Consider the following 25538-nt stretch of genomic DNA (forward strand, 5'->3'; position numbering starts at 1 on the left):
GGATTGGCTACCTAGGGCCAATGCCAGCACACTTGCCCCTGGAGTCAAGGGTGCAACTGTTACATGCAGGAATGGAGACCAAGATAGTGTGTCTTACTGATAACCTAAATATGCTGTTAGCCCTAGTGCTCCATTTAAGTGTGCTGCTGTCAATAGAACACAAATAAATTTGAATTAAAGATACAATGTTAAAGTCTAACTACATGTAATATCACTCTTGTGAAGGTAGTAGTCACTGACGCATTGCAGGTTTGCCTGATGTCATCTGTCAGTAAGTGCAAATATTACTATCTGATGTGAATGGCTACCCACATGCAAAAGTCAAGGAACTCCTCTCTGGTGCAGAGTAATGCAATGCAGGGAATTGCTATATATAGTGGCATTCGGGATTCATCAAACTTGCCTGGCCCATTCAAGCCGGACTCGAAATGCTCAAACTATAGGCAAACAGATTTACCAAAGACATTTTCTAAGGTGCATTGTGCATGTGCCACGCATATTGTTTCAGACACAAGGACCAGATAGCAGATGTGTTTGTACCACAACATTCCATGGTAGAAGTTGGCTAGTTCTGTGTGCTGACTGATGTCTTGCTGACAATCGCAGGTATCACATTAGCCTGACAGCGATCTAGTTAATCTGTAAGCAGATGCCACTTGCATTGTAGAGTGACTGAACCAGACAGCACGTGTACTTCCCTGAGTGTGCATTGCATCTGTAACAAATCCTATGGCAGGGATGCAGACAGACACCTTCCATCACAGAATGCTGCACATGTAGAAGGAGAACAGGAAAAAATACGGAGAAATAAAGATAGTTCTCCTATTTGCACTCAAAATCCATGTGTTTTGCATGGAAACACCCACCAAGACGACCATGGAACACCTCAAATTGTGTTTCATCCAAGATTTATGAGGCCACTCAAAGCAAGGTGGCTTTGCTTGGCTTCATAAATCAGATTCAGAGCCCTGCATCATGTACCACTTTATGTGGTGCAACTGTCATAAATAACCCACTAATAATTTTGAGACTGTAAAGTCTATGCCAGCAGGCCCACAGAAAGTAAACATCTTTTCATATGTACTTAGAGGGGCACATCTATATTCATGTAGCTTTGGGCACAGCGAGCATCAGCTGGCACACACTCTGCATGTGATCCACACAGACACCTTACCTGGAACAACAAATGTCACAAACCATAAGATCTGGATTCAAAACATGTGGTCGCACTGTGAAATATGTGTTGCTAGTAAGTCTGGCCAGGGATCAGTTTTTAATGTCACAATCTGTAAAGGAAGCTGGTCCAGATGCTGTACATTATTTTTACACAGCCATTATTACTACACATAGACAGGACAGGTGTCATAAAATCCAATTCACACACTTTGTGATCCTACAACATATGTTCCATCGAAATGCAGCATCAATGGTTCAGACGTGCAGCATGCTTTAGGGATCTCCAAATTAGATATTTCTTTTTCACTGACCAAAATAGTGGCAAATATTCCTGCTATGTTACACACTATTGGGGTCATTACAACATTGGCGGTAAAAGGTGCTTACCGCCGTGCAGAAGACCGCCAATACACCGCCGCGGCGGCGGAATCCCACCACAGCTATTATGATCCACATCTCGGAATCCGCCGAAATTCAGACACCCACACAACACCTCCACACCAAAGGTCAGTGATAAACTGGCGAAAACAAAACCTCCACCTCCACGCCAACAGAAACACGCCCATGCTATTACGACCCACGGATCCACGCGGCGGTCTTTCAACCGCGGTATTCCATTGGCGGTACACACCATTGCGCACAAAATACACACACATCGCCAAAACACCGCCACATTGGATAATTCCAAATATTCACACCTGATACACATACAAACAACACTCCCACACACCCAACACAATATAAAACACACACTTACATCACCCACAAACCCCTACGACCACAAATTAGAGACGAAGGACAGAGAGACTGCACAGCAAAGACAACACCACTATACAGAGGCACACAACACCATCACCCAACCCACATCCACGCACAAAACACCACACACCACTACACATCACCACACACATCAACACTCACACCGCCCCACACATCACACACACCACCCCATGTCACGCCAAAGACACCCCCGCTTCTCCGAGGAGGAGCTCAGGGTCATGGTGGAGGAAATCGTACGGGTAGAGCCACATCTATTTGGCTCACAGGTACAGCACACATCAATAGCCAGGAAGATGGAGCTATGGCGAAGAATTGTGGACAGGGTCAACGCAGTGGGACAGCACCCAAGAAATAGGGAGGACATCAGGAAGAGGTGGAACGACCTACGGGGGAAGGTGCGTTCAACGGTCTCCAGGCACAACATCGCGGTTCAGCAGACTGGCGGCGGACCCCCACCTCCTCCCCCACAACTAACAACATGGGAGGAGCAAGTCTTGACCATCATGCATCCTGAGGGCCTCGCAGGAGTCGGTGGAGGATGGGACACTGGTAAGTCAAATCTTAACTATCATATCCCCCACCCTACCTGCATGCTATCACACACCCCCACCCTCACACCCTCCCCTATCACCCCAAATACTCAATAATTTACTAATAACTCAAACAACACATCCCAACACCAAGCCCTGCATGACACAACTAAGCATGGACACCCAGCACTAAAGCATGCCCACTGCACACACCTATACAACCCCCTAAACCACCATCACACAAGCTCCCACACAGGAATGCTTGCACTGGGGTACACGCTCACCCACCCATTGCACACCATTACACACACACATGCAATAATCATGCTCTTATGCCCCTGCAGGAACCCGAAAGGACCGTCACCACACCAGAGGGTCCAGACAACACCACTCCACCCCCAGAAGAGGCCCACAGTGACGAGAGCAGCTCTGCCCTACTGGATCACGATGACCAGCCCGGACCATCATGGGCCTCGGGACAGTCGGTTCCCCTCGCACAGGCACAGCCCAACACTGACCTTCCACCCTCTGGTAACACCAGCACAGCACCCACCCAGAAGGCCCAAACCTCCATACCCAGGACAGGTCAATCAGCGGTGTGTCCACCACTGCAGGGAACCCAGGCTAACCCACCACCCCAACAACAACAGGGACCTGGGGGCAGTGGTAGTGGGCACATGGTCCAGGGGACAGAGGCACAGGAACACAGGGGAACTGGGAGGGCTGCTGTGCGACAGGGGGCGGACAGGCCAAGGGAATCCACTCTCCACGAGGCCCTATCCTCCATCATGGGAGCATACCACCACTCCCAGGAGACAATGGAGACGGTCCTGGACAAGTTGCAGGAGACCCTGCGCCTGCAGGAGGAACAGTATTTGGGGTTCAGGGAGGAGCGCAGGACCATCAGCTCCGCCCTGGGCACCATCGTAGGGGTGCTGAAGGACATACAGCAGACCTTGAGGGACACCGTGGCACTCCAAGGGGCCCCTGACACTAGCCACGACGATGAACTGCCCACCACCTCTGCCGGCGCTAGTGGACAGGAGGCACCGTCACAGGACCAGCACACCAGCACCCCACCACCTGCAGACGGACAACCACCACGCAAGCGGTCCATGAGATCCAGGAACAGGAAAGAGCAAGATGGCAAGACCCCCTCCAGGAAATGAGACCACCCTGTTTGTCCTCCCACTGTCCCACCTTGTTACCCTGTCCATACTTGAACTGCCCCAGTTCCACTTCCTATGCCCAGATGGGCAGTGCACCTGTGAGACTAATAGACTGGACTCTGCCATGGACATTCCTCCACCATCACCCATCACCATTTTACCACCCCCTCCAATAATTAGCACTTCAATAAACACACTTGAAACACAAAACAATCTGGAGTCAGTCTGTGATTTAGTAAATATGTATTATCAATGACAGTGTGATAATGCGTTTCCTATTGTAAAGCTAACATACCTATGTCACACATCACAAGTACTTGAAGGATGAAAGCAGATGACACTTTGGTAACCACACCTGTGAAACAGTAATCGAAAGGTACAACTCAGTTACCAAATAGTGGTTGAAACCGAAAGACAGGATAGAGGTAGACCTGTGAAAGTTAATGTAAAAAAACATGAAAATGTTCTCACCTGTGTCTCACTGGAAATATTTCTGTATGACTGACTCCCTGTTGTCGTTGTTTTCTTCCTCAGCTTCCTCCTCATCACTGTCCACAGGCTCCACACGCTCCACAGCTACAACACCTTCATCTGGATCATCCTCCTGAAGAAAAGGCACCTGGTGTCGCAAAGCCAGATTATGAAGCATGGAGCAGGCGATGATGATCTCCCACACCTTCTTTGGTGAGTAGAATAGGGATCCACCTGTCATATGGAGGCACCTGAACCTGGCCTTCAGGAGGCCGAAGGTGCGTTGGATCACCTTCGTGGTCCGGCCATGGGCCTCATTGTACCGTTCCTCTGCCCTGGTCCTGGGATTCCTCACTGGGGTCAATAGCCAGGAAAGGTTGGGGTAACCAGAGTCCCCCAATAGCCATCCACGGTGCCTCTGGAGTTGACCCATCATATCAGGGATGCTGCTATTCCGCAGGATGTAGGCATCATGCACAGAGCCAGGGAACATAGCATTTACCTGCGAGATGTACTGGTCTGCCAAACAGACCATCTGAACATTCATCGAATGATAACTCTTCCTGTTCCTGTACACCTGTTCACTCCTGTGGGGGGGGACCAGAGCTACATGGGTCCCATCAATGGCACCTATGACGTTGGGGATATGTCCAAGGGCATAGAAGTCACCTTTAACTGTAGGCAAATCCTCCACCTCAGGGTAAATGATGTATCTCCTTACGTGTTTCAGCAGGGCAGACAACACTCTGGACAGCACGTTGGAAAACATAGGCTGGGACATCCCTGATGCCATGGCCACTGTTGTCTGAAAAGACCCACTTGCAAGGAAATGGAGCACTGACAGCACCTGCACGTCAGGGGGGATTCCAGTCGGATGGCGGATTGGTGACATCAGGTCTGGCTCCAACTGGGTACATAGTTCCTGGATTGTGGCACGGTCAAACCTGTAGGTGACGATGACATGTCGCTCTTCCATTGTCAACTGGTCCACCAGCGGTCGGTACACTGGAGGATTCCACCATCTTCTCACATGTCCTGGCTGACGGTGCCTACGAAGGACAACAGCGACGAATCAGTCATAATTCCTCCAGGTATGTACCCACAGTTACACACAAGACTACACCACTCACAAATCCCTTCCTGTATGTGTGTTGAGTGTAGGCCTAGCTATGTGTGACGCAGAAGTAAATGAAGCCATGTGGGCCCCTGAAATGGCGGCTGCCTGACCTCTAAACTGGGACAATGGGATTGTGGGGTAACTGCGCTGGCGTTGCACACCATCGCGGTATGCGGTCGTAGACCGCGGCGCAATGCTGCATTGGTTAACATTGGACCCTATGGGTCCCAGGAGCCAATGAACAGGTGCGCCGGCGGTGATGATGCGCACCGCCACGGACGTCACCACCGCGGACGTCACCGCCACGGACGTCACCGCCATTTTCTATCTGTTCAATCACTAGATACCTGACCTTCGACAGGAGAGGACCTACACTGCAAGTGCTGCTGTGACCTTGGTCTGGAAGCGACGATGGCTGCTGCGTCTGGGGAAAGGGCCCCTGCCTTCACTGCACAGGAGTTGGAGAAACTGGTTGACGGGGTCCTCCCTCAGTACACGCTACTCTACGGTCCTCCAGACCAACAGGTTAGCACACAGGGAGCACATTGTATGGGCTAGGCCTGGGTGAAGAGGGCTGGTTGGAAGAGGGAAGGGGGCCGAGTACATAGAACATTAATGCATGTGAAAGAATGGGCCACATGGCCAGAGTAGGGAGGGGGCCACTCACATCAACGGTGCAGTTGGTAATGACTGTTTCTCTTTCCTTGTGCATGTCATGTAGGTCAGCGCCCACCAGAAGAGGGACATTTGACGTGCCATCGCCAAAGAGGTCTGGACCCTGGGGGCCCACCACAGGCGGGGCACCCACTGCCGGATAAGATGGGAGGACATTCGCCGCTGCAGCAAGAAGACGGCGGAGGCTCAGCTGGGGATGTCCTCCCAACGTGGGAGGGGTGCCTGTCGCACCATGACCCCCCTGATGTTCCGGATCCTGGCGGTGGCCTACCCGGAGTTGGATGGGCGCCTGAGGGCATCACAGCAGACACAATGGGGTGAGTACAGCCTCGTTCTGCGGACTTTGCGCACAGTGGAGGGGTCTGGGTGGGGGAGGAGGCCTGTGGGTGTACCTAGGCTACAGCGAGTTTCGTAGGCTCTGCTCCTCTGTAATGCAGGCCATGTGGCACTCTACCCCACCTCAGCAGAGTGCCAAGTACAGGTATAGTTGCCCCTGTGGCATCCATGTGTGCAGATGTCCACCTTAGCCATGTAGGCCATATCCCAGAGATTGCATGTGCAGAGGGCAGGAGCACGTCGTAATGCAGGGGGCTGCTCTGTCTGTCTTGTCCACCAATGGTAGCGGTATGCCATGCACTAAAACTCCCTTTCTTCTGTCTCCCCCCCTTTTTCTGCTCTCCCTGTCCTTTTGTACATCAGCATCATCAGGGGGAGGTACAGTGGCACCGGAGCACGAGGGAGCTGCATCCCACATGGCCATGGAGGGCCACACCACGGACTCAGAATGCACCAGTGGCGAGGGGAGCTTCACGTCGGCCACCGGATCACCAAGCAGCGACACAGACTCGTTCGCCGATGGGGGCTCCCTTGTGGTGGCGGCACCATCTGTGCGCCCCACTTCTACAGGTACAGCCGCCACCTCCCCTACCAGCAGCCCCTCAGCGTTCGCCCCGTACCCACTCACCCAGGAGGGTGGGCACCACCTTCGCCCCAGGCACCTCAGCCCCTGCCCCTGTCACCCCAGCTGCCCTCATTGAGGAGGCCATTGACCTCCTCAGGTCACTCACTGTTGGGTAGTCTACCATTGTGAATGCCATCCAGGGTGTAGAACGAGAGTTGCAACACTGTAATTCATTCCTGGAGGGCATTCATTCTGGTCAGGCTGTCCTTCAGCCAACCCTGCAATCTCTGGCCTAAGCACTGATGGCAGCCATTGTCCCTGTGTCCAGCCTCCCCCCTCCAACCTCCTCCACCCAGACCCAATCTCCTGTTCCCCAGCCAATCCCAAGCACACCTACAGACCAGCATGCACACAAGTCAACACACGCAAGTAGCTCAAGCAAACATAAGCACCACACAACCCACAGGCACTCATGCAAGCCTCACCCACGTACAGACACAGCAACATCCACTGCCTCCACTGTGTCCCCCTCCTCCTCTTCTCCCTCCTCCCTTTCAGTCTCGTTTACACAAACACCTGCATGCACCACATCTACAGGCACCATGAATCGCACAAGGAGACCTAGCACCACAAGCCACTCACCTGCACTCACCACCTCCACTGCCATTTACACATCCCCTGTGTCCTCTCCCAGTGTGTCTGTGACGCCGCCTCCCAAAGTATACAAACGCGGGCACCCACACACACAGCCTCCAGTACCTGCACCTTCACCCAAAACACCTAAAGTGACACCTCCGACAACCACCTCCTCTTCCTCCACTCCCAGACCCCCTCCAACTACCCATTCCAGTGTACGTCAGAAACTGTCCCTCTGTAAAGTTGACCTTTTTGCTCCCACCCCCCCCCTCCAATTCATCAGTCCCGTTGCAGCGCCTCAGCCAAGAAGCCTCCAATACCAGTGGTGCCTGTTCAAGGTTTGTGGAGTGCACCGGCCACCAGGGCAGGCAGTGTGACCCGGAGCCAAGGCACTGGCAGCCCACCCCCTGTAAAGGCTCTAAAATTAGAGATTGGACGACGGGACCGTGTGAAGCCTCCTGGTGGGAAAACAACTCACATGGGTTCCAAGGGGATTGGAGAGTCAGCTGTGACTCCACCAAAGGTGGGGAAGGGCCAGAGGAAGTCTGCCCAGCCTGTTGTGAGAGTCACGGCGGAGAAGGGAGCCATCATTCCCGGCGGTCGAGACAGAACCGCCAGCACCGTCGTCACTGGTCAGAAGACCACTGCCAGAGTCACAGCCCAGGAGGGCCCAAGTATCGTCACTGGTCAGGAGACCACCGCCGGAGTCACAGCCCAGGAGGGCCCAAGTATCGTCACTGGTCAGCAGACCACCGCCGGAGTCACAGCCCAGGAGGGGCCAAGTATTGTCACTGGTCAGGAGACCACCGCCACCGCCGGAGTCACAGCCCAGGAGGGCCACGGCTGCCACAGCCCAGGTAGGCTATGATGGAACGTCATGCCACACACCAATGCCCAGTGTAGGGAACGTCATGCCACACACCAATGCCCAGTGTAGGGAACGGCATGCCACACACCAATGTCCGTACCAGAACCGCCATGGCAAAGCACCACTGAACAGGGCAAAGACCGCCATGGTGAAGACCGCTGAACAGGGCAAAGCCCACCATGGTGAAGACCGCTGAACAGTCCAAAGACCGCCATGGCAAAGCACCGCTGAACAGGGCAAAGATCGCCATGGTGAAGACCGCTGAACAGTCCAAAGACTGCCATGGCAAAGCACCGCTGAACAGGGCAAAGACCGCCATGGTGAAGACCGCTGAACAGTCCAAAGACCGCCATGGCAAAGCACCGCTGAACAAGGCAGACCGCAATGGTGAAGACCGCTGAATAGGGCAAAGACCGCCATGGCAAAGCACCGCTGAACAGTCCAAAGACCGCCATGGCAAAGCACCGCTGAACAGGGCAAAGACCGCCATGGTGAAGACCGCTGAACAGTCCAAAGACCGCCATGGCAAAGCACCGCTGAACAGGGCAAAGACCGCAATGGTGAAGACCGCTGAACAGGGCAAAGATCGCCATGGCAAAGCACAGCTGAACAGGGCAAAGACCGCAATGGTGAAGACAGCTGATCAGGGCAAAGACCGCCATGGTGAAGACCGCTGAACAGGGCATGCACCGGGTAGGAATGCATAGACTGCCACATCAGGCATCCTTATCCCATGTGCAGCTGGGACAGTGACAGGACAGGAACTTTCACGGGGATACTCATCCAGTCTGGGCACCAGTCCCCCCCAGAACCAGTGGAGAATGTTATCGACTTGTGTGACTGTGGCTTTGCACTCCCCAGTATGGCACAGTGGGCAACCCACCCACTGTAGAGACTTGTGAGACTGTGGCTTTGCACTCCCCAGGATTGAAGAGTGGGCAACCCACCCACTGTAGAGACTTGTGAGACTGTGGCTTTGTACTCCCCAGGATGGAACAGTGGGCAACCCACCACTGTAGAGACTTGTGAGACTGTGGCTTTGCACTCCCCAGGATGGAACAGTGGGCAACCCACCCACTGTAGAGGCTTGTGAGACTGTGGCTTTGCACTCCCCAGGATGGAACAGTGGGCATGGAGCCCCGTCGTGGATCTGGCTTTGCACTCATCCGGCTGAGGTTCCCCCCCCTTCCCTTCCCCCTGAGGTGCCTGTAGTATTTCTATCTGATGCCCCAGCAGTGTTCTCTCCGATTGCGGTCAGGTATCTTTTGTGGGCCTCGCCCATGCATTTTTGGACTGTTGGTGCACGGACATAGTTATGTACATATCTGTACTACTTCTCGTAATGTATATATTTCTGACTGAATTTCGTATATTTCTATATATTTTTGTAAGACATGTATATTGCTACATTACAATGTTTGAATGGATTTCGCTTTTCATTCTTCCGGGGGGATTGTGGGTTGTTACTGTGATTTTTGTGGATGCATTGGTGTGTATGTTGTATTATGCGAGGTTGGGGGTGGGGCTGGGGGTGTTTGGTGGGTGTCCCCCTAACTTTTGCCTCCCCCATATCGTAGGTGCAGTACTCACCGTTGTCTTCAGTGGTTACGTAGATGATAGTCGTAGAGGAGCAGAAGCACAAGGGAAGGGAGTATTTGGAGTTCCGGGTCCATGGAGTCCTCGTTCCTCGTGGGATGTGTTGAGGTGAGCGTTTTCCCATGGCAGAAACTGTTTCCGCCGTGTTTTTATCCACGGTGAATCCGCCCCGGAAAAGGTGGCGGATTGGCGGGTTGTAATACTATGGGTGGTACATTGTGTTCTGCCTGTCTCTTAGCGGTGACCTCCGTGCTGCTTGTCTGTACCGCCGTGGCGGGCGGTGTGTTAAAGTGGCTGTCTTTTTTGGCCGTTTTCCGCCAGGGTCATAGTTCCATTTTTTTATCCGCTGCACTGTTTGCGGTATTACCGCAGCTTTAACACCATCCGCCAGGGTTGTAATGACCACCTATGTGTTTGCAGAATCAGCAATGTCCCTGTAACGGTATGGCAAAATGGATGCAGAAATATGCCAACATGGATGTCAGTGGCACCTGGGTTGCTATCACTATGTAACACACAATAGACTGCAGCATATGTTTAATGTGATAGACCTACATTTTCATAAGTAATGTGTTTGGGCCATGACTGAAAACCAATGACATGCCTACATGTGTGTCTATTCATGTGTTTGTCAGGCATAGGATGGACATTTTTATATTCAATGTTATTGCCTATTATGAGGTATGTGTATTGTGATCCAGCCTCAGTGGTGCTTGAGCCTTCCTCATAGTCATAGAGCTAGGGTCCATGTATCATATCAAATACATTTTTCCCTCAGATGAGTAGTCCATCAAGCAGTCACACACACACACACGCACACCTGAGATGCTATATTCATTTAGTGCTGTATGGCTCCAAATGCAGACTTGGGATGATGTGTGTACATGAGCATGTTCAAGTATGACTCATTAAGGGGGTCATTCAGACCCCGGCGGGCGGCGGGAGCCGCCCGCCTGGAGGGAACCGCCATATGGCCACTCCGCGGTCGAAAGACCGCGGAGGCCATTCTGGCTTTCCCGCTGGGCTGGCGGGCGACCGCCAGCAGGCCGCCCGCCAGCCCAGCGGGAAACCCCTTCCCACGAGGAAGCCGGCTCCGAATGGAGCCGGCGGAGTGGGAAGGTGCGACGGGTGCAGTTGCACCCATCGCGAATTCCAGTGTCTGCTGAGCAGACACTGGAATTCAAAGTGGGGCCCTCTTATGGGGGCCCCTGCAGTGCCCATGCCATTGGCATGGGCACTGCAGGGGCCCCCAGGGGCCCCACGACACCCCTCACCGCCATCCTGTTCCTGGCGGTCGGCGGAAAACCGGCGGGAGACCGCCGGTTTTCCTGGTCTGACCGCGGTCAGAATGCCCTGCGGGGCACCGCCAGCCTGTTGGCGGTGCTCCCGCATCCCCGGCCCCGGCGGTCCTTGACCGCCGGGGTCGGAATGAGCCCCTAAGATTTTCTCTACAATCTGAGGCTGTGGATAATGGTGACATTTCTGTACTATTGCCTGTGGATAAATATTATTAATGCCCCAATCATGTTCTACTGGAGGTACATCCATGTATTGACTAACTGACACTGAGTGAGTGTAAGCAGCAACATGTACAGCCTTGTGATAGTCCAAATAAGGTATGCAAAATACAAGTCACACTGCCTGTACTGTATCACCTTATCCACTTACACTCATGTCCATGGTCAATAAGCAGCACATTTGCAGGAGGCAGCTCTACAGCCCATGCGTCAAATTATAGACAGGACATCTCCATGAGTGTTAAAATGTGTCCTGTATGAGGTGGTATATATTTTATTGTGAACACTGTTTCATTTTGTGCACCCACACAGATGGCACTTGACTCCGTTTTCCAGTTTCATTTAGGCGATGTCTATGTACTGACAACATATTGTCCATATAATACCTATTTCTGGTATTTGTCTGGTCAGGAACATAAAATTGTGTTACAATGTCAGACTGTTTCTCACAGATGTTATGTACAAGTACTGCCTGTGCAAACCAATTATTTCTATTTTCACCCTAGACAACATGACAGCTGAAGAGACCCACACTTTTGAAATGCAGCGGGAAAGTTACCAACATGGGAGGAAGATCACTAAGGCATACAAAAAGATTCAGAAGCTGTATGTGTGTGCAAAGATAGCGGGCCCTGGAACATTGCTCAGCGAAGCACATCTGCAGTACCAACATCACACAGTGGCCAGGACAGAGCAGGCCAAAGCCAGATGAGAGCAGGTCCAAGTAAAGCCACAGCAAGCCCAAGACAGCCCAGAGCAGCCCCAAGCCAGCCACAGCCAGCCCAAAGTGTTTCTACACCAGCTCCCCCTGCAGTCACACAACATCTGCCTACACACTCATAGCGGAATTGCACAAACTCAGCCAGAAAGTAGATGTTATCCATGAGGAGCAGGGCCATCAGCGCATCCGCTTATCCAAACTGGAGGATGCAGTGGAGCAGATGTCACAACTGCTGTGAACATTTGAATTTCTAATTACTTTTTCCTATATGTTGTACGATTTTAGTCAGTTTGTAGATAGTAAAGGTTTAGATAAGTTACGTTTTAGCTTTTTATTATATTTTATAGGTTTTAGCTTTTAGATATTAATAAGGTTTTAGTGGGTGGGGAGATAGTGTTTAGGCTTTGTTATTTTAAAAAAGATTACAAAATGAAAATACCCCAAAATATTTTTGCTTAGAATTGATTGCGTAGTTAGTTAATGTATAGGTGTAGTTTATGTTTGTATTCTATGACTGTTAGACCTGACAGCCTTAGGGTGGTCACCCCTAATGTTTTGCCTGCCTCCCTCCACTTTTTAGACACTGTTTTTGCTGGTGTGCACTTTACCACTGCTAACCAGTGCTAAAGTGCATATGCTCTATCCCTTTAAACATGGTAACATTGGATCCTACCCAATTGGACTATTTAATTTACTTATAAGTCCCTAGTAGAGTGCACTATATGTTTCCAGGGCCTGTAGATTAAATGCTACTAGTGGTTCTGCAGCACTGATTGTGCCACCCACTTCAGTAGCCCCTTAACCTTGTCTCAGGCCTGCCATTGGCATTTAAAAGTACTTGCCAAGCCTAAAACACCCCTTTTTCTACATATAAGACACCCCTAAGGTATGCCCTAGGTAACCCATAGGGCAGGATGCTGTATAGGCAAAAGGCAGGACATGCAACTGGGTAGTTTACATGTCATGGTAGTGTAAAACTCCTAAATTTGTTTTTACACTGCTGTGAGGCCTGCTCTCTTCATTGGCTAACATTGGGGCTGCCCTCATACATTGTTAGAGTGGTAACTGCTGATCTGAAAGGAGTAGGAAGGTCATATTTAGTATGGTCAGAATGGTAATACAAAATCCTGCTGACTGGTGAAGTTGGATTTAATATTACTATTATAGAAATGCCACTTTTAGAAAGTGAGTATTTGTCTTCACTTAAATTTTCTGTGCCTTACAATTCATGTCTGGCTGGGTTTAGTTGACAGCTCCCTTGTGCATTCACTCAGACACACCCCAAACACAGGATCCTCAGCCTCACTTGCATACATCTACATTTTGAATGGGTCTTCCTGGGCTGGGAGGGTGGAGGGCCTGACACTTGCATGTCAAAGGACAGTAGCCTGCACTCACACAAAGGACTGCCACACCCCCTACTGCGACCCTGGCAGACAGGATTGAACTGAAAGGGGACCTTATGCACTTCTAAGCCGCTCTTTGAAGTCTCCCCCACTTCAAGGCACATTTGGGTATATAAACAGGGCCTCTGTCCCTATCAACTCAGACACTTCCTGGAGAAGAAACTTGAACCAGAACCTGCATTCCCCATGAAGAACTGCCTGGCTGCCCAAAGGACTCACCTGTCTGCTTTCTGTGAAGGACTGCTGCCTTGCTGTTGCCCTGCTGCCTTGCTGCTCTCTGGCAGTGGTGAAGAAGTGCTCTCCAAGGGCTTTTGATAGAGCTTGCCTCCTGTTCCCTGAAGTCTCAGGAACAAAAAGACTTCATCTCTACAAAAAGGACTCCCTGTGCAGCGAAATTCGATGCACAGCCTGCCAGACACACAGCCTGCAGCGCAGTGAAAATTTAACTGCACGCCAAACCAGAACGATGCAGCCCGACTTGGCAATGAGAAAATTGACGCAGCGACAAGCGTAGTGAACGGAAATTCGAGGCACGGACCACTGAATCGATGCACAGCTGATCCAGAACAGCACAGCCCGATTTCCAGAGAGGAATCAACGCAGAGCCTGCTGTGCAGTAGAGAATTTGACGCAACGCCCACCGCAATGATGCCACTCCTGTGACTTCGTCCTACCAGTGCAGGAAATCCACGAATCGTCTCCAGGGCGTTTGAAAACCTTAAGAGGATCCTCGACGAGTACCGGAAATTGACGCACAGCCATCCCTGCATGGAAATTAAACAACCAATCACCGGTTGTGGCCCAAGAAATCGATGCACACCCCTTTGTTTCCACTCATCTCCTCCTCTGTGGTTCTTTGCAGAGATTTTTCATGCGGACCAGGTATTTTGTGCTTGAAAGAGACTTTGTTTGCTTTTAAAAGACTTAAGACACTTTGGCCCTCATTACAACCCTAGCGATAAATCCCGCTTACCGCCTTGCTGAAGGCCGCCAACATACCGTGGTGGCGGCGGAAATCCGCTACAGGTATTACAACCCACATCTCGGAATCCACCACAATACAGACACCCACACAAGTCTGCCACACCGAAGCTCAGTGATAGACTGCCGACACCGAAACCTACACCGTCATGCCAACAAGAATACGCCCACACTATCACGACCCACGAATCAACGTGGAGGTCTTTCAACCGTGGTAATCCATTGGTGGTACACATCGTTGCGCTCAAAATACACACACACTTACAAAACAAAATTACATTGGACAATTCAAAATACACACACCTGATACACATACACACACTACACACTCACACCACTATAAAACACCCACCCACAAACCCTTACAACAACATGTTATCTGAAAAAGCTGAGAGAGAGAGAATAGCAAACACAACAAAAGCATCCACAGGCACACAACACCATCACTCATACAACATCCAAACACCTCAAACAAAACACCCCAACACAACACATCACACAGCAAAACAAACAACACCTCACACATCATCCACACCACATTATGGCACCTCAAAGAAACCCAAGGTTTTCTGATGAGGAACTCAGGGTCATGGGGGAGGAAATCATCCGGGTAGAGCCACAGCTATTCGGTTCACAGGTGAGGCACACCTCCATTGCTAGGAAGATGGAGCTATGGCGGAGAATAGTCGACAGGGTCAACGCAGTGGGACAGCAGCCAAGAACATGGGATGACATCAGGAAGAGGTGGAACGACCAACGGGGGAAGGTGCGTTCAGTGGTATCCAGACACCAGATTGCTGTACAGTGGACTGGCGGTAGACCCCCACCTCCTCCCCCCACAACTAACAACATGGGAGGAGCAAGTCTTGGCAATACTGAATCCAGAGGGCCTCGCAGGAGTAGCAGGAGGACTGGACCCGGGTAAGTCATATCTTATTTACCATATCCCCCACCCCACCTCCAACACCTCACATATGCCCCACTATCACAACCCAACCATCCCAATACCAAGGCCCTGCATTTAACACCTATCCATGGACCCCAATCACCAAAGCATGTCCAGTACAGATACCCACCTAGACCCCAAAACAACAATCACACAAGGGCAAACAAAATAATGCAAGCACAGGAGTACAGGATAACTCACCCATTGCACAAGATGGCACACACAGATACTAAAACTATGCATTACCACCCCAACAGGACCCATACCCAACGTCACCGGACAGGAGGTGCCAGACAAATCCAGTCCCCCCACAGAAGAGGCTCACAGTGATGACAGCAGCTCTGCACGCCTGGATCAAGATGACCAGCCCGGCCCATCAGGGACCTCTGGACAGTCGGTTCCCCTGCCACTGTCACAAGCCACCACAGACCCTCCCCCTCAAGAAACACCACCACAGTACCCACCCAGCGGGCCATGCCACTGTCCCCAGGACACGTCAATTAGCAGTGTGTCCACCACTACAGGGACCCCAGGCAAACCCACCAACCCAAGACAATCAGGGACCTGGGGTCAGTGGCAGTGGGCACAGGGTTCAGGGGACAGAGGCACAGGGCAACAGGGAAGCTGGGAGGACTGTTGTGCAATATGGGGAGGACAGGCCCAGGGAACCCACTCTCCACGAGGCAATATTCAACATCATGATAGCATACCACCATTTCCATGAGACCATGGGCACGGTACTGGCCAAGTTTCAGGAGACCCAGCGGCTGCAGGAAGAACAGTACCTTGGGATCAGGGATGACTTGAAGTCCATTAACACCTCCATGGTCACCATTGCAGGGGTGCTGGCAGACCTGGGCAACATCATGAGGGACACAGTGGCACACAAATGGGCCCCGGACACTAGCCTGGACGATGAACAGCCCTCCACCTCCGCCGGCACTAGTGGACAGGAGGCACCGCCACAGGACCAACAGGCCACCAGCGCCTCACCCCCTGCAGAAGGAGAACCACCCCGCACCGGTCCCTGAGATCCATGAACAAGACAGAGAACATTGCCAAGACACCCGCCAGGAAATAAGACCCTCCTGATTGTCACCCTTCTGTCCCACTTTGTCACCCTGTCCACTTTAAACTGCCATTGCCCTCCTTGCTATGCCCCCATGGACAATGCACCTATGAGATCAAGAGACTGAACCCTACCATGGACATTCCTCTACCATCACCCCAGCCCATTGCACACACCCCTCCACTTATTAGCACAAAAATAAACACCCTTGAATCACAAATCAATCTGGAGTCAGTCTGTACTTTCACAAATGTGTAATAGCAACATCTCAGAAATATAGCAATGTCAATTTACATGTTCACATACCAATTTTACACAGTTGTTGGGCAGCAGTAAACATAGCAGAGGGCACAAACTGGGACCCAGATCTGTGAAATGGAAAGGCAGAGTGACATGTCAGGATCCATACACAGAGGTAAAAAGGCAGATTTATGCTATGTCCTACAGGGGTATGAGATGTGGGAAGCAGTGCCATCCTTTTACCTGTGTCTCACTGGAAGTATTGCATGATGATGTTGTTTCGGTTGTCTATATATTCTTCTTCTGCCTCCTCTTCTTCACTGTCCACAGGCTCCACAGCTGCCACAAGACCAGCATCAGGCCCATCCTCCTGCAGGAAAGGCACCTGGCATCGCAAAGCCAGGTTGTGCAACATGCAGCATGCCATGATTATCTGGCACACCTTCTTGGGGGAGTAGTATAGGGATCCACCTGTCAGATGGAGGCACAGGAGTCCGAAGGTGCGCTCTATTATCCTCCTAGTTCGCCCATGTGCCTCATTGTAGCGTTCCTCTGCCCTTGTCCTGGGATTTCTCACTGGGGTCAGTAGCCATGACAGGTTGGGGTAACCTGAGTCACCTGCAGATATCGAGGAACAACTGTTAGACATCCTCCAAACATTAGGGAATCTCCCAAACCCAGACACCTATTTAAACTGTGTGGGGACCTATTGGCTCACCTATTAGCCACACACAGTGCCTCTGGAGTTGCCCCATCACATAAGGGATGCTGCTATTCCTCAAAATGTAAGTGTCATGTACAGAGCCAGGATACTTGGCATTCACATGGTAGATGTACTGGTCTGCCAAACACACCATCGGCACATTCATAGAATAGTAGCATTTCCGGTTTCTGTACACCTGTTCATTCCTGTGGGGGGTACAAATGCCACATGTGTACCATCAGTGGCACCAATGATATTGGGGATATGTCCCAGGGAATAAAAGTCACCTTTCACTGTGGGCAGATCCTCCACCTGAGGGAAAACGATGTAGCTGCGCATGTTCTTTCAGCAGAGCAGATAGCACTCTGGACAACATGTTAGAGAACATTGGCTGTGACATCCCTGATGCCATGGCCACTGTTGTTTGAAAAGACCCACTTGACAGGAAATGGAGAACTGACAGGACCTGCACTAGAGGGGGGATTCCTGTGGGATGGCGGATAGCTGACATCATGTCTGGTCCAACTGGGCACACAATTCCTGGATTGTTGCACAATCAAGTCTGTAAGTGATAATGATGTGTCTGTCTTCCATTATCGACAGATCCACCAGGGGAATGTGCAGCGGAGGATGCCGCCATCTCATCACCTGCCCCAGCGGACATGCCCTATGGAGAAGGGTGAGTAGAGGGTCGTACACCACATAGGTTTTACAAGGCTGTTTAGCACAATCGTGAAATTATCTGTAAGTGCCTTTGTCTGTCCGGATTCCTGCCCTAAATAGGTATGACGCAGTTAGTTGGCCTCCCATGTGGCCCCCTGAAATGGCAGCTGCCTGACCTGTAAGGAGGGACAAGGGGAAATGAGGTAACTGCGCTGGCATTGTCCAGCGTTGCAGTAGGCGGTCGAAGACCGCTGCGCAATTCAGCTGTGGTTATCATTGGGCCCTATGGGTTCCAGGAGCCAATGACAATGTACGCCGGCAGTGACGGTACACACCGTCGCAGACGTGACCGCCATTTTCTATCTGTTCCCTCACTTGATACCTGACCTTCAACAGGAGAGGACAGTGTCTGGGGAAAGGGCCCCTGCCTCCACTGCGGAGGAGTTGGACAACCTGGTGGATGGGGTCCTCCCCAGTACACGCTACTCTACGGTCCTCCAGACAAACAGGTGAGTGAACCGTGTGCATGGTGGATGGGACATGATTGTATGGAGTGTCGATGATGGAAGAGAAGGGGGGGGACAGGCCAGCATGTGAGGATGGTGAGTGTATGTTTTCTTGAACAGGGTGGGAGGTTTGTGGCCAATGTGTGAGAAGAACTGTACGATAGAGTAACATCCTTTTTTACTTCAATACTCCTCTAGGTCAGCGCCCACCAGAAGAAGGGTATTTGGCGTGCCATCGCCAAGGGAGTGCGGACCCTGGGGGTCTACCATAGACGGAGCACCCACTGCCAGAAAAGATGGGAGGACCTGCGCCGCTGGAGCAAGAAGACGGCGGAGGCCCGGCTGAGGATGGCCTCCCAGCGTGGAAGGGTGCCCATTGCACCATGACCCCCCTGATGTACCAGATCCTGGCGGTGGCATACCCTGAGTTGGATGGGCGCTTGAGGGCATCACAGCAGCCACAAGGGGGTGAGTACACTCTCATTCAGCTGACTCTGCTTGCTTGATGAGGTGTCTGGGTGGGGGAGGTGGGCTGTGGGTTCCCCTAGAGCAGGGCAGACGCGCAAAAGTAGATCCATTGATTTGCAGGCTCATTCCCACTCCAACCCCAAAGGTGGAATTTGCCCTCTACACCTAGTCAGGCTCCCATGGGTTCCAGCTGTGCATGAAATGGGTCTAGACAGAGTCCCCCTTGGGCATGTGCTTTTCACCTGCACTGTTAGTGCATGGCTTAGTACATTGGGCTGCTCCCTGGGTGTTGTGTCCGCCAATGGTAGTGGTGTTGCAGGCATTGACCATGTGTCTCCTCTGTCTTTCCCCCTTTTTTGTTTTGTCACCCTGTCCTTATGTGCATTAGCATCATCTGGCCGAGGAGCATTGGCACCGGAGCAGGAGGGAGCTGCAACCCACATGGCCCTGGAGGGTGAAGTAACGGAGTCTGAAGGCACCAGTGGGATAGAGGGCGAGGGAAGCTCCACGACGGGGACAGGAGCATACAACAGCGACAGTGACTCCTCCTCTGATGTGAGCTCCCTTGCGGTGGTGGGCACCTCTGTGCCCACCACAACAACAGGTACAGCCGCCACCCCCGCTACCAGCACCGCCCTCCCAGCAGCCCCTCATCGAGTTTCCCATGCCCGCTCACCCAGGAGGGTGGGCATCTCCTTCGCCCCAGGCACATCAGGCCCTGCCCCAGTCAGCCCTGCTGCCCTCAGTGAGGGAGGTTATTGTCCTCCTGAGATCCCTCACTGTTGGGTAATCAACCATTTTGAATGCCATCCAGGGTGTTGAGAGGCATTTGCAGCAAACAGATGCATACCTGGAGGGCATTCATTCTGGCGTGGCAGCCCAACAGAGAGCATTTCAGGCTCTGGCCTCAGTACTGATAGCAGCCATTGTCCCTGTTTCCAGCCTCCCCCCTCCACCTTTCTTTACCCAGACCCAATCCCCGGTACCTCAGCCTATCCCAAGCACACCATCAGACCAGCATGCACACTCATCAACACACAAGAGTGGACATGGCAAACATAAGCACCACACATCCCACAGGCACTCACCCAAGCACCATTCCCATGCAGACACACCAACATCCACTGCCTCCACTGTGTCCCCCTCCTCCATGTCCTCCTCCTCCCTCCCTGTCTCGTCTCCACTCACACCTGCATGCACCACATCTTCAACCATTACCTCCATCACCAGCACGCCCATCACCACCCCCACTACCATTCACAAGTCCCCTTTGTCCTCTCCCAGTGTGTCTGTGAGCCCTCCTTCCAAACTTCACAAACGTAGGCACACACCCACCCAACAGCCATGCACCTCACAACAGCCTCCGGCCCATGCACCTTCACCCAAATTCAGCAGACGTACACCTCCTACCACCACTACCTCTTCCTCCACTCCCAAGCCCCCTCCATCTTCCCATTCCAGTGTGTCTAAGAAGCTCTCCCTGGCTAACATTGACCTCTTCCCTACACCTCCCTCCGTCCTTCACCTAGGGCCAGGCTGTCCAGGTCCCAGCCCAGCACCTCAGCCACCAAATCCTCCAGCATTGTGGTCTCAGCAAGTCTGGTCACATCGTGGGCACCACCCATCAGGGCTGCCAGTGTGCCACCTTGGGAGGCCAAGGATCAGCCCGTTCCGTTCCACCTGCCAAGGTGAAGAAGGTGCCCACATGCCGGAGGGAGAAGCCGCACCAACCACCCAGCAAAGGCTCCTCCAAGCCAAAAGGGGACAGTGCCAAGGGACAAGCAGCGACATCAAAGGTGGGGAAGGGACACAAGGTGAAGGGGAAGTCAGGACAGGGCACGGAGTCTCTGGCTGAGGTACCAGAGTCACCCCTTCTGGCAACCAGTACAGCAACCTTTACTGCGGTGGACACCGCCATCTGCACCACCACCTGCATGTCTGCTGCCTCAGCAACAGTCCCCAGCATCATCCCCAGTGGGCAGCCATCCGAGGCAGCAGGAGACGTCCTGCTGTGTCCCTTCACAGGTGCTGACACATTCACCACCGCCAGCATCTCCGCCACAGACACCACCGCAACCACCGCCACCAGCCCCGTGACATGCTCAGACAGTGCCACCACAGCTGACATGGCTATCATCCCCAGTGGGCAGCCATCCGAGGCTGCAGGAGGCGTCCTGGTCCCTGCACAGCATACATGAGGCACGACACCCAGCAGTGTTTGTACCTGCAGGTGGCAGGCGAAGTCGCAGCAAGGTGGAGTGTGTCTCTGCCTCCATGGAGTATCATGCTACTTGTTCACAGGCAATCTCATGGCACACACACCCAGGTGAGGGAATGGGACCTGCCACGCTGCATGTGAAGCACTCTGGGCACAATGCCCCATCCAGAACCAGTGGAGAATCACATCCACTCCCCCAGTCCTTGACAGGACGAAGCACTCTGGGCACAATGCCCCCTCCAGAACCAGTGGAGAATCACATCCACTCCCCCAGTCCTTGGCAGGGTGAAGCGCTCTGGGCACAATGCCCCCTCCAGAACCAGTGGAGAATCACATCCACTCCCCCAGTCCTTGGCAGGATGAAGCACTCTGGACACAATGCCCCCTCCAGAACCAGAATAGAAAAACATCCACTTGAGAGACTGTGGCTTTGCACCCCCCAGGATAAAGCAGTGGGCAAACCACCCACTGGAGAGACTTGAGAGACTGTGGCTTTGCACTCCCCAGGATAAAGCAGTGGGCAAACCACCCACTAGAGAGACTTGAGAGACTGTGGCTTTGCACTCTCCAGGATAATGCAGTGGGCATGGAGCCCCCTCGTGGAGCAGTGGCGTCGTCCGTTCATCTGGCTGAGGTGCTCCCCCTCCCCCGCTCCCTGAGGTGCCTGTTTATTTTCGATCTGATACCCCAGCAGTGTTCTCTCCGTTTCAAGTCAAGTATCATGTGTGGGCTTCGCACATGCATTTTGGGACCACTGGTCCACCGACAATGATTTCATTACTATCTGGACTTGTGTAGTTGGTGTACATATTTGTGTATACTGATATTTAAATTTGGCCTATCTGATTTTTCAATGATTACACTCGTTACAATCATTTCATTTTGTCCTTGCGTTCATTCAGGGGGTGACGGGTGTATATGTAATGTTGCTGCATGTTTTGTGTGTATGGTGTTGTGGGTGAGGGTGGGGTTGGGGGTGTTGCGTGTGTGTGTCACTCTCATTTCACTCCTCCCCTCCCCTGTGTGGCAAGGGGTAAACCAACATGGGCAGGCCCTGTAACTCGGGCTCCATGGTGTCCTGGTTCCTCGTTGGGTGTTAAAAGGTGAGTGGTTTCTGTTCTACAGACTGTTTCTGCCATGCTTTTGATGGCGTTGGTACCGCCCCAGAAAGGGTGGCGGATAGGCCTCTTGTAATACAGTGGGCGGAACCTTGTCTTCTGCCTGGCTGTTGGCGGTTCCCGCCACGGTGTTTTTTTCTACCACCGTGGTGGTCGGAGTGTTAATGTGGCTGTCTAAGTTGGCGGTTTCCGCCATGGTTGTTATCTCATTTTTCTTACCTCCGGCCTGTTGGCGGTATTACCGCCGCTTTAACACCGACCGCCAGGGTTGTAATGAGGGCCATTATATCACTTTTCAGTGATATCTCAACATTTACTTGTTGCATCTTTAATCGTTTTGACCTGCGTTTATCAAGATAAATATTATATATTTTTCTAAACACTGTGTGGTGTATTTTTGTGGTGCTGTATGGTGTTATTGTAATATTTATTGCACAAATACTTTACACATTGCCTTCTAAGTTAAGCCTGACTGCTCAGTGCCAGGCTACCAGAGGGTGGGCACAGGATAATTTGGATTGTGTGTGACTTACCCTGACTAGAATGAGGGTCCTTGCTTGGACAGGGGGTGACCTGAGTGCCAACCAAAGACCCCACTTCTAACAATGACTATGGCCCTTATTATTACTCTGGCAATCTTTTCAGCAGACCGCCGAAGCCACGGGTTCCAGAAGACCACCAGTGCTGGCTGTCTTCCGACCACCATATTATGAGTACTAAAGGATTTCTGTCACAATTTGGGCGGGAATCCTCCAGTAGTCGTGCTGGTGGTCGGAGGTGCATGGGCGGTTTCACCACCAGCCCACCCTGCCAAAAGTACTCCACCAGCCACAAAATGACCTGTAATATGGCCTGACAGTGTCCTGATGGTCGGGAAGTGCCTTTTCCCATTCTCTGCTGGACGACTTCCTCGCCGGACAAGGTAAGTCGATCGCCCAACAGGAGAGGGGAGGTACAGGGTAGGAGTGTTGCGTGTGTGTGTGTGTCAGTTGGTGTTGTCTGCACGTGTGAATGTAAGTGTGTATGCGTGTATGTATGCATGTGCCCATGAGTGTTTGAATGCATGTTTGAATGCATGTGTGTTTGGGTGTTTGAATGCATGTATGTTTGTTGAGCTGAGTGCATGTATGGATGTGTGTGACTGAATGCATGTATGGATGTGTGTGAGTGAATGCATGAATGTATGTGTGGGAGTGTGTGTGTGTGTATGCGGGGAGGGAGGTGGTTTCTGGTATGGAATGGGGTGGGGGTTCCGGTATGGAAGGGGGAGTAGGAGTGCATCGGGATTGCAGGGAGGGTTTACGGGGGAGTCATCTACCGGTGACAGGAAAGAAATTTCCTGTCACCGGTAGCCTTTCCGCCAGGGTTTTTGTGGTGGTGCTAAAACTGTGGTAACCCTGGTGGAAAGCCAACTTGTGATGCCGCCGGCGGTCTTCAGTGACACGCCAGGTCGGAAATGCTAATCTCTGGCCCGGCTGTCCACCCGTCCTGGTGGTTTAAGTGGGGATGTGGCAGGTTGGCAGAGGCCAACCCGCCACAGCCATAATGTGGCGGTCTTCATCGCCAGCCCGTCTACGGTGAGACCGCCCCCGTAGCCCTGGCGGTCTTCGGACCACCAGGGTCATAATGAGGGCCTATGTGTGGGTGGGGTTGCTGCTTAACATGTCTTTCATGTTAAATGTCTAGCATAGATTAAGCTAAGTTTAGGTTGGTTAAGGTAAGTTAGTGTAGGATAGGTAGGTTAAGTTAGTTTAGGCTTAGTTTAGAGAATGTTAGTGTAAGATAGGTAGTTTATGTTGATGAGTATAACAATTTTATCTAAAATACTTTTTCTACTTTCACAAATGGGTAATAATTTACTGTGTAAGAGTTGTCATAATTGCTTATGTTGATTTGAGTACACGATGTAAGATTTTCCTGCATTGTCTGTAGATATGTGTAACTTTGTGAGAAGCCTATGGGGAAGAGTCAGTCAACGTTGCAATGGAGTCACTTAAGAAATCTTTAACATTCTTTGGGAACTGTAAGTGGTCTGATTTATGTGAATAGACACACAACCCAACACAGATAGTCATCTATTATAGCACTGTGTGTGTAGGTTATGCTACATGTATACTAGTTATCAATCCTTTACCCCATAGTACCCATTCATGGCTCTGCTAGGACACTCACTGGTGCCTGCCAGTTACGCATTCACTCTTGTGCCATTATAATAGTACATCAATGTTGTTTGGTGGTTAGTATCCATTAAAGTGACCCGCACCTGCCTCATCCTTGGCATTGAGTCCTTGCTAAGTGTGGCACTTCCTGCATGTGAATTTCTGCAACTACTTGCTAAGTTGAAAAACCATGAGTCTCCCATTTCCTCTTACCCTAGGGATGTGTAGCTTAGTTCCTAGATCTGTAATCTAGCTCTTAAGATTTGTTATGTGTGTATATTGTATAATTGATGTCATGTGTGGTTACACTCAATGCATGTGAGGGCTCTCAGGGTCAGAGGAACACATTGACCCTGAGTATCCAAATGTGCCATACAACAGCAATTATCAGTTGACATAGGACCTCAATTACTTAGATGCTGTTGCTCATGCTGACTGACAACTAAGGTGTAGCACATCCTTCAGTGGCATAGGGCTGATGCAAAATCTGAATTAATCTTGCCATTAGAATCTGCATGTACTCAGTACATGCATTAATATAGTACTTATGTAATATCATCAATGTGAGAATTGAGGCTGGCTTGTGCATGATGATATTGTCATGACTACTGATCCAGATATCTGTGGATGTATGAAAGAGTGTTAGTGACTCACATGCTTCACAGGACATATTTTGTGCAGGTATACAAATGTGTGATTAGTTGGACTTTTCCACTTTGTTCCACTCAAATTACTGATGCCTATTGTCACACCATGAAGTTCAATAATTCAAAGAGACTTTCCATAAGATGACATGGCAGGGGAGGTACATGATGCCTGGGCATGTCCAATCAGAGCATGTGATAGGGACTATAGCACAATTACCTTGAGATGCTAAGAAGTGTATTTTTATTATCCACATCCA

Source organism: Pleurodeles waltl, chromosome 9, assembly GCF_031143425.1.
Source record: "Pleurodeles waltl isolate 20211129_DDA chromosome 9, aPleWal1.hap1.20221129, whole genome shotgun sequence".
Classification (NCBI taxonomy): Eukaryota; Metazoa; Chordata; class Amphibia; order Caudata; family Salamandridae; genus Pleurodeles; species Pleurodeles waltl.